Raw genomic sequence first — 10,273 nt, 5'->3', positions numbered from 1 at the left:
CATATATTCACAACTATTTTTGCCCACGCCTCTATGCTAGTTTCAAAATAAAAATATCAGAATTATAACTTGCTTTAAACTCTTGAGTTAAGCCCTGACTGGTTTGGCTCAGTGGATAGAGTGTCAGCCTGCAGACTGAAGGATCCCGGGTTCGATTCCGGTCAAGGGCATGTACCTTGGTTCGGGCACATCCCCAGTAGGGGGTGTGCAGGAGGCAGCTGATCAATGTTTCTAGCTCTCTATCCCTCTCCCTTCCTCTCTGTAAAAAATCTATAAAATATATTTAAACTCCTGAGTTAAATTTGCTATTTCTTTTATCTTGAGAACATATTCCACTAAGCATGTTAAAATATTGTAAAGCATTTGAAATAATTATTTTCTTATTGTGTTTGTTACCAATTTGATATATAATTACATTTATTTGTTTTCCATTCTAGGAACACTCCCAAGGGGCATCTTCTATGTCAGTTCAGACTATGTAGCTTGATGGATATAAGTCTGTTTATTCCCCTTCAAGTGCTATAAACAGATCCATATTCACTTCTTCATTCCACTCCACACCCCAGCACATTACTTTAGGGAAAAGAATAATTATTTGAGCAACTAAACCAACCAAATGTTAAAAATGACACAAAGCAGCAACCTGGAGATTGGATTGTAAAAACTTGGGAATAGAAGGAATTGGTAAAGAAAACACCAGGGGGAAAGACTGAAAGAGAGAAAAGAGGGAGAGTAGTTTAAAAAAACCTGCAGACCAAATTGGGGAGGGCTCGGGGGCAGGGAGGAAGGCAGGGCTTCTGTTTATCTGGTGGCCCCACGATCCCATGGCTTATTCATTTGCTTATCAGTCCACTTTCCCATTAATCTCTGAAGTCCCTGAAAAAGTCAGCACTGATAGCATATAAGATGCAACTAAACAAATATTCATGTTTTTTGAACAAGCTCCGTGTTTTGTTTTTTTAAGTTGCTGCTGCTTCCACTAATACCTAGCTTCTATTTCTACGTTTCTGTGTGATTACCTCTTTTTGTTTTTGTATATTAAAAGTTATCAGAGCCTCCCCTGACACTTCCCTGATGGGGCTCAGCTTGCTTAGTTCTTTTTAACCCCTCAGGGCTCAGGGATCTAGAGAAAGCAGGCCAGCTCACCGTTGGCTGACAGCTGGCACCGTGCCCCTGATAGGGTCTGTCTAATGTCATAAGCAGGCAGAGTTTTCGCCTCAGGCGAGCGACCCCTCGAAGGCTGCGGTGAAGCCTGTTTGTTTCTGAGGAAAGGTTTTGCCTGGAGCGACATGTAGGTGTCAGCTGTTGAGTTCTTATGCATCTGTAGACTGAACCGAGATCCAGGAACATTTTTGTGTTTTCACAAATGCTCACAAAGGTGTGCTCTCTGTCTCTGAACATAGCCAGGAAAGTTTGTAAAGTTCTTCCCCAGGTAAACGTGGCCATGTCTGTCTCCTTCTGATGACCGATGAAAGGAGATATGGCCCATCCGCACTGAGCTTACAGATCGCACTCAACAAACCATCCCTGGTTCAAGGACTCATTTCCAAGTCCCCTCCATTCACTTTGATAATGTTACATCATATTTGCACAACTGCAGTAGTAACTAAGTGGTCTTAATTGAGCACTTATAATGTACCATGCTCAGGGCTAAGCACTTGGCCCCGTGCACAAAATTCATTCACGGGGAGGTGGAGGGGGGAAGGGGTCTCTCAGCCCAGCCTGCACCCTCTCCAATCCAGGACCCATCGGGGGTTGTCTGACTGCTTCTAGCAATCCGGGACCGCTGGCTCCTAACCGCTCACCTGCCTGCCTGCCTGATCACCCCTAACCCCTCTGTGTTTGAATCCCTTTCCACGTCCCGCGTGGTCCAGGGTTCCAGTTCAGGGTTCGAGTTCTGGAGAAGGGCCGCACACAAATGAAAGGAGACTTGAAGAAATTCAATTTGGCGAAATGGGGGGCCAGGCGGTAGTCCAACTCTAGTGGGAGAACTACTCCCTGCTCTGGCCCTGCCATCCCTTTTATTGAGGCTTTGGGGAAAACATCTTAGCCAGGATAAACAGAAATTTACATGGGAAAAACAAAGGTGGAGGCTGCTTCAGCTAACAATGTCTCAACTAAAGGGTGAGTGGTTAGAGCAATTAAGGTTGTTGACCAGCCTTCGTGGCTTCCTGTCAACATCTCTCTTTTAGTGAAACTGATTTGTTTCCGGCATCTCTGCATGCCTGCCTGATTGCCCCTAACCACCTCTGCCTGCCCAATCACCCCTAACCAACTCTGCCTGCCTGCCTGATCACCCCTAATGGCTCCCCTACCAGCCTGATCGCCCCTAACTTCTCCCCTGCTGGCCTGATCGCCCCTAACTGCCTCTGCCTCACCCTGCACCGGGGACCCAGATTCCCTCCTCTGGCCGGCCATAGGCACCCAGGACCCGAGCTGGCTTTGCCTGGCCACAGCCACAGGGGACTGTGGGCGGGCGGCTTGTCCCTCTCCCAGGCCGCAGGAGCAGGTGCAGCCACTGGCACCTGGGACCACAGGGTGGGCGGCTTGTCCCTCTCCCAGGCCACAGCCTGGCTGGTCCCCATTCCTCTCTCACGAGCTCATTTGTGCCTGGCTGGCCCCCATTTCTCTCTCACCAGATCATTTGTGCCTGGCTGGTCCCCATTCCTCTCTCCCCAGTGTTGAGTGTATTTGCCTTTACGGCGGCGTGAGGGCATGATGACCATTTGCATATTAGCTCTTTATTATATAGGATAGTGTCAGTTTTAAATAGTTTTATTTAAGACATTGTATTTTCCACATTACAATTCAGTGGTTATAACGTGCATTATTTCCTTTCCCTGTGCACATAATCCATAGTCAAGAATTTAAAAAGCCCAGTTATTTACCACATAGCAGCTCTACTTTTAAAACTGCCAAATTTGAATCCTTCACTATTTTGTGTGGAACAATGCTAAATCTACACGCAAGGTTGGCCTAATCAGACTCTTCAATGGTGGGCCCAGAGGAGGCACCACCAGATGGAGGGGCCCCACCCCCAGGTAGCCCCCAGGTACCCCCTGGCAGGCCTCCTGCACTCTGGTACAGCTTAGTCATGATGGGGTTGCAGACTTTTTCCAACTCTTTCTGCTGGTGCTCAAATTATTTCTTTTCTGAAATCTGGGTCTTAACAAGACAGATGATTTCATTGCACTTCTCAAGAATCTTCTGATTGTTCTCATTATTGATCTTGTATTAAATGTGTGAATGTCATGAGTAACACCAAAACAGAGATTCCCTTAGAGAAAGGCATTGAGGAAAAGGGAAAGTTTTCCAAACTGTGTCTTTCTAAGCTTTCACTCTTTAAATTTATGCCATTGTAACACCATTTATCAGGAAATTCATTCACAAAGTGTGTGGGAAGTTCTTGAATGAATGTTCTTACTGTTTCACTCTTGGACATGTTGCTTTCTCTAAGCAGAGAAAGTATCTTACCTGAGATGCACCATCTTTTTGAGTGGCTGCAGAAAGGCCCATCTTTGGACCAGCATCTAAAACTAAGTGGGAAGTCCCCACAGGAGAGGCAGAATTAGCATTTTTCCTGGGCCTTGGCCTTGACCTTGGCCTTGAAGAACTACTAGTGTCAGGGAAACCAAGTGCTGACATCTGAGAACCTGGATTCTGACATCAGGGAGGAGAGAAGGTGCTCTCCACATGGAGGCAGTGTAGGAGCTGGGACTGGGGGACACAGGACACAGTAGAATTGCACAGACCACCCAGGTTGACACAAGGGACCTGAATTCTGTGAGCTAAACTTTTTATGCCTCTAGTATCATCTTCATTTACAGTCTACTAGAGTCCTGGTGCACGAATTTATGCACCAGTGGGGTCCCTCAGCCTGGCCTATGGGATTGGGCCGAAACGAGAGCTCTGACATCCCCCAAGGGGTCTAGATTGCGAGAGGGTGCAGGCCAGGCCGACGGACCCCACCGGTGCACGATCGGGGCCGCGGAGGGATTGCGGGAGATTGGATAGCTGGGAGGGACCACGGGAGGGCTCCAGGGCATGTTGGGCCCATCTCGCTCAGTCCCGATCAGCCAGACCCTAGCAGCAAGCTCACCTACTGGTCAGAGCGTCTTCCCCCTGGTGGTCAGTGCACATCATAGGGAGTGGTTGAGCAGCCTTAGCATATCATTAGCATGTTACTCTTTGATTGGTTGAACGGCTGACTGGATGACCACACACTTAGCATATTAGGCTTTAATTATATAGGATGTTCTCTCTTAGCGCTGGATAAAAATCCTCTTGAAAATGCCAGTTGTCCAAGTTCTGCTGAGGGGAACCAAAGAAAGAGGTTTGTATCTGTTTGTGGGCCTGTTTTCAAGTTTAATCCCCCCACCCTGGGAGCCAGGCCCAGTGATAGCAGGGGCCATTCCAGCATAAGTGCTCCAAGGGAAAACCAAGCCATAGCCTCTCCACACTTCCCCACCTGACAGGACCCTCAGCCCTGGAAGAGAGACCTCCACATCGGGATCACCATCGGTTACCCCATCCCCACCCCCAGCTCTACCCACAGTGTTACTGGAAGCAGCAAAGGACCCAGGACGGTTAACAGCTGGCCTTCAGCAACATTCTCAATCCAGTGTGTAAATCTGAGCTCCCAGGCTCACTTCCTCCCCCTGCGGAGCTCTAGCTTGCTATTACATGTCCTTTTTTCTTGGGAGTCTATCTTCTCAAAAAAAAAAAAAAAAAAAAAAAGAGCCAGACAAGCCTGAGAGTTGGAACCTCAATGCTGCCCTGGGGACTCTGACTACAGAGCCTGGGAGGGACATCTTGGAAGGACTCGTGGACGAGGGCTTGGCTTCCAGGTACCACTGGTGTCACTGGCTGAACAATTTCCCAGGGGCAGGAAAAAAGGAAACACTAACCTTCAGAACCGCTGTGGTCTGGCTGAGTACACAGAGCAGTCAGTGGGGAGCCCGGACTACAGCAGGAGCCCTGGGGCCTCCCGTTTTTTGAAATCCAAGTCTTGGCTACTACTCTAAAAATAGGAGCTGATAGCCAAAGGGCTCCCCAGTGAAAGGAAGATTTAATTTAGATAGAACACGCAGAAGGAAGCATGAAATCTGAACAGACAGCAGATAAAGGGCTAGTATGCTTCTTTCAATACATGACCCAGAATTCAAATGAGAGACAGTGATCTCAAACATACACGATTATTAAAGTCAGTCACCGGCATTCCTAACCACAGCGTGCTCACTGCTGGAGGGCTGCTGCCTCCACTGCGGTGAAGAGCCTGATTCTTGGGCTGTAGGTGAATGGACAAGAGCTACCAAGGGCCAAGGGAAACCTGGGAATGATTCTTCCAGCACTAGGATGTCAATGAGGATGCTCATCAAAGTGTTTTGTTGGTTTGAGTCATGGGCATAACTGGCTGGATATGGCTCCTCAATGAAAGCTTCATTTGGGGTAGCCTGCCCTCCACCTCTCTATCCCACTTATTACATTTTATTACATGCTTTTACATTTTATTGTATTCTCATCAGATTCACTCCCAGTAATAATAATACACAGCATTCATTATCACTATGTTGCAAACCCAATGCCAAACACTTTAGATGAATGTCCTCACTTAATCATCATGCCAACTCAGTGAAGTAGGTGTTTTATTATTAGCTCCTTTTTAAAGATGGCGAATCTGAAGTTCAGGGTCTTTGGGTCACTAGCCCCAGAGCTGGGATTCAAACCCCTGGCCACCTGACTTTTGGATGTAAGTTCTGATGCAATACCACCTCGCTGGACCGTAAGCACAAAGGCAGGAACAGTGCCACTCATTCATTCGTTTATGCAACAAGATTTATTAAACACCTACTACAGACTCTTCTGAGCTATTTGAAGTTCCAGGAGTATAGTAAGCAGGCAAGTTTCCTATTTGAAAAAGCTAACATTCTAGAGATCAGAAAACAACAAGAAACAAGTAACCAGTAAATAAAAAAGTTGAGTCGTAAGTGGTAAGATTTCAATAGGCAAACCACATAAGCTGGCTAGAGAATGACAGCGCATGTGTGTGGCCCCCAGAGAGAGTGCAGCTTCAGTCTGGGTGACTGGGGAGGACCCCTCTTAGGAGGTAACCTCTGAGCTGAGACCTGCAAGATAAGGAAGGAAGAGAGTCCCAGCGAAAGGCCCCAGGTATGTTCAAGAACTAGAAAGGAGTGTGGCTGGAGTGAAATAAACCAGGAGAGTCTACCTGATGCTGGAGGTGAGATTTTATTTTCATTGTAATAAAAAGCCAACACTGTCTCCTTTACCACTGAATCCAGAGAACTAGGTGATGTGTTCAAGGTACATGTAATAGTCACTGAATAAAATGCTTGTTACCTAAAGAAATGAAAGAGTGAACTATATCCAGTTTCCAGCTCTAAGGAAGAAGCTACAGAACCGTGTATCCTGCAGGGGACTGAGACCCTGACATTGACCCAGGGTGCACACGGTGGGCCAGGCTTGGTGGTTAGAAACCCGAGAATGGAGAACTGCACATTGAAGGCCTTTGCCCCTTGGTTGCACATCTATAATACAAGGAGTAGGAGACGCGAGGGCCATTACTGTGGGTGTATGTGAATGAGACTGTGAGTGCAAGTGTGTGTGTGTGTGTGTGTGTGTGTATGTGTGTGTGTGTGTGTGTTGCCCCTGCTCACAATCTGCACAATAGTTTTCCTTTTGGCCGTGTGTACAATCCTCTTTAATCTCTGGAGGACAGAATGCATGTCAATACGGAGGAGGCATTCCCTGGGGGCTGTAGTCCTCATTTCTGGTGACAGATTCTTAAGAGTCATGTTTGCTACTTCTGAGGGACCCGAGTCTGAGCAGGAAGGGAAGCTGGCAAAGAAGCACATCAACCTCCCCAAGGACGGGGTGGGGCATGGTGGGCTTAAGCCAGCTTGTACCTAACACTGTTTGCCTGACTCACCTGTGATATGCCACCTGATGAAACAGATTATCTGATTGTCTTCAAGCCCCAGATTCACCGTAGGAAGTAAGCATGCAGGCCACTTCAAATACTTGCCTGGCAGATTCTTATTTTGCCAAGAAATCTGCCAGCCTATCCACATATTGCTTCTATCCCTCCAAAATCTCAAAAGATAGCACATAAATGAGCACATACTCTTCTGAGGGTGAGCCCAAAGTGCCACTGTGAACTGAGTGAACTTTGACCTCCATGCTCTACATCCTCACCATTTTTCCTACCATGCTCACCACCACCACCAGTGACCCAGATGCTGCAGGAGGCGGGTAGGGAGGCAGTGTTGTTTGGAAGCAGACCTGGTTTTGCATTCCAGTTTTACTACTGTTAGCAGTGTGGCCTCAGTCAAGCTACCCAACCTCTGTGTGCCTTGGTGAGCCGATATGGAAATTTAAGAGAATAGCGTGGAGTATATTAAAATGCAAAAAGCACTGGAGCACCTAGCTCCGTATCGGGCATACATTCCATATTCATGCTGTCCTTCTCCTCACTCCCCTGGACTGAAGGTCCATTCCCTTTTCCCTAAGGACACTGCCCAGCACTGAGGGAAGATGCTCACAAGCTCACTCTCCCAGAGATGTTAATATCCAATCACAGTTTTATGTATTTCTCCTCCCAGTGGTTTTGTGTTCTAATCAGCAAAGCTGACTCCACAGCAAATTCCTAGTTCAGGGCTTTCATGTCGTGTGGCTACAATGGCAGGAGTAAGAGAGCCTCCCCTTGGCACATCGGCCTGTGCCAAGCCCATGAGTCAGCAAACCGGGTATCTGTGAGTTTCCATGCCCTTGGCCCCACTTCCACATGGTGCCACCATAGTTCATTCAAACAGAAGAGGCTCATTGAGGAAAAAACGTATAAAGCTTTGGAAAAAAAAAAAACTTAGACAAAGCAAACTTTTATTAAATCTAGGAGACAGATTTAAAAAATTCATTAATTTTTCACTTGAATTTTGAGTCAGATTCACTTGAATGCTGACTTTGATAAATGTTTGACAGTCCAGCCTGCTTTCAGTAGCTAACTAGCTGGGATGGGCGCTCTTTCAAGTCTCTGCTTTCACATCTCTTCTTCACTCTACCTGGAGAGCTCTGGTCACCCCTTCTGCACCTGGCAAAATCCTACTCATCCTCAAAGGCCTAGCTCAAATGCCATCTTCTCTGTAAAACTTTTCAAGATCTGTATCCAACCATCCTGCAAAATTAGGCACACAATTCTTTATCTCTTAGTGTTTTGTTCCTACCTTTGGAATAAGGTTGACCACCACGATTCACACATCACATTGTAGTACAATGAGTGGTTTGTGCTCTGTCTCCCACACCAGACAGAGCAATGAGAGCGCAAGAGCCCTGCTTTAATCCCCTTTGTACCCCTGGTATCATGCACTGTGCCTGGCATACAGTGTGCCCTCAGTAAATGTTGGTGGAATTGATTCGTTAACATAGGGGCAAGTACTGAATCTCCTCAAGCCTCAGTTTCCTCCTTTATAACAGGTGACAAAGATAACAAAATATCAGTGTTCAGATTCAATGTCAGATGTGAAATACTGTCTTGTACCCAACATAGACCCTTATATATAGTTAGCTCAATAGGAGTTGATTAAATTCATCCTTTCAGTAAAAAATATTTAGATATTGTGTCCCCAGTGCATCTGAGTAGACAGACTAGACAATGACCCTGATCTCATGAAGTTTTATGTATCAGAGGAAAAAGATGCCTAGAAAGCAAATAAATAAACCTGCGATATTAGTGATAAGCACTTTGTAGAAAATTAAACAGGATGATATATAAAGTTATCTGGGTAAGGGAGCTGGTAGGAAGGCTTCTCAGAAGAGGTCCTGTTTAAGCTGGAATTCACATGAGCAAGAGGAACCCTGTGAAGATCTGGGAGAAGAGCACTCTGGGTTTGGCCATAGCAAGTGCAAAGGACCTGTGGCAGGTACAAGATAGAAGAATTTAGAAGAGAAAAATTATGTCAGAATGATGGGAGCATATTGAAAGCGTAATGAAAAAAACTATTTAGAGATACTTAATCTGGGTAGTGACATAATTTGTTTTTAAAAGTTTACTCAATGATTGTTTAAAGAATGAGTTGTAGGAGCAAGCGTGGAGGCAGGGAGACCAGTTGCTCCTATCTGTAGCATAGGAAGGAGATGCTGACTTGACTTTGGCTGGTGGAAGATGGAGAGGAGAGGATCTGAATACGTTTCAGAGACAGAGCCAAGAGGACTTACTGATGAAAAATGAGGGAGAGGGAGAAATCAAGCATTATGAAGAGATTCTGACTTAATTTTCTGGTGAGATTAAGTTGCAAAGCACATAAAATATTTTAAAACAATTAGTAGTAGGTGTACTTTTCCATATTTTTTTCTGTCTAAGTACAATTAAAAACTCTGGACATGCCGGCTGGTGTGGCTCAGCAGTTGAGCATCGACCTATGAACCAGGAAGTCGAGGTTTGATTCCCAGTCAGGGCACATGCCCGGGTTTCATATATATATGAAAACTGAAAAGTAGAGAGAAAGAGGTAGATTAACTAGGGACTTTGGGACTCAAAAATAGAGCGGTGAATACCTTTGGGTTGTCCTTTTGCCTCATATATGCCAAACTGAAGAGGCCAGCAGCCCGGAAATACCAATGGGTACACATGAAAAAAGCCCCCCAAAAGTCTGCTCTCTCTAGCCATAGGACCAGGAAAGGAGCAAGACAGAATCTTTCAGATAATAGCTGTTCTACTCCAGACAAACATCACAGAAAATCTACAGTTCCACTATCATTTACATCAGCAAAGGCCAAGTAGGAAGCCTAGGCTCCCACATGCTGGGGCTCTAATAAAGCTCCAACATCCAAAGGGATGAATGTAAATGAAGCCAAGTAGGGATCCAGGAATTTTATCCCCTTACTAGAGGCCTGGTGCATGAGATTCGTGCACTCCGGGGGCATTTCTCAGCCCGGCCTATGCCCTCTCACAGTCTGGGAGCCCTCAGGGGATGTCTGACAGCTGGCTATGGGGAGCAGGCCTAAGCCAGCAATCGGACATCCTTAGCGCTGGCTGAGTGGCACTCCCCCTGTGGCAGCGCACGGACCACCAGGAGGCAGCTCCTGCATTGGGCATCTGCCCCCTGATGGTCAGTGCGCGCCATAGCAACTAGTCATTCCTCCGTTTGGTCGATTTGCATATTAGCCTTTATTATATAGGATGAGATCAATTGGGCAACTGGACTTCTATCCCCACCCAGCAGTAATGAGATGTCCATCCCCCTCCCTGATGTCTAAGGAG

Source organism: Eptesicus fuscus, chromosome 7, assembly GCF_027574615.1.
Source record: "Eptesicus fuscus isolate TK198812 chromosome 7, DD_ASM_mEF_20220401, whole genome shotgun sequence".
NCBI lineage: Eukaryota > Metazoa > Chordata > Mammalia > Chiroptera > Vespertilionidae > Eptesicus > Eptesicus fuscus.
This window is presented reverse-complemented; position numbering follows the sequence as displayed.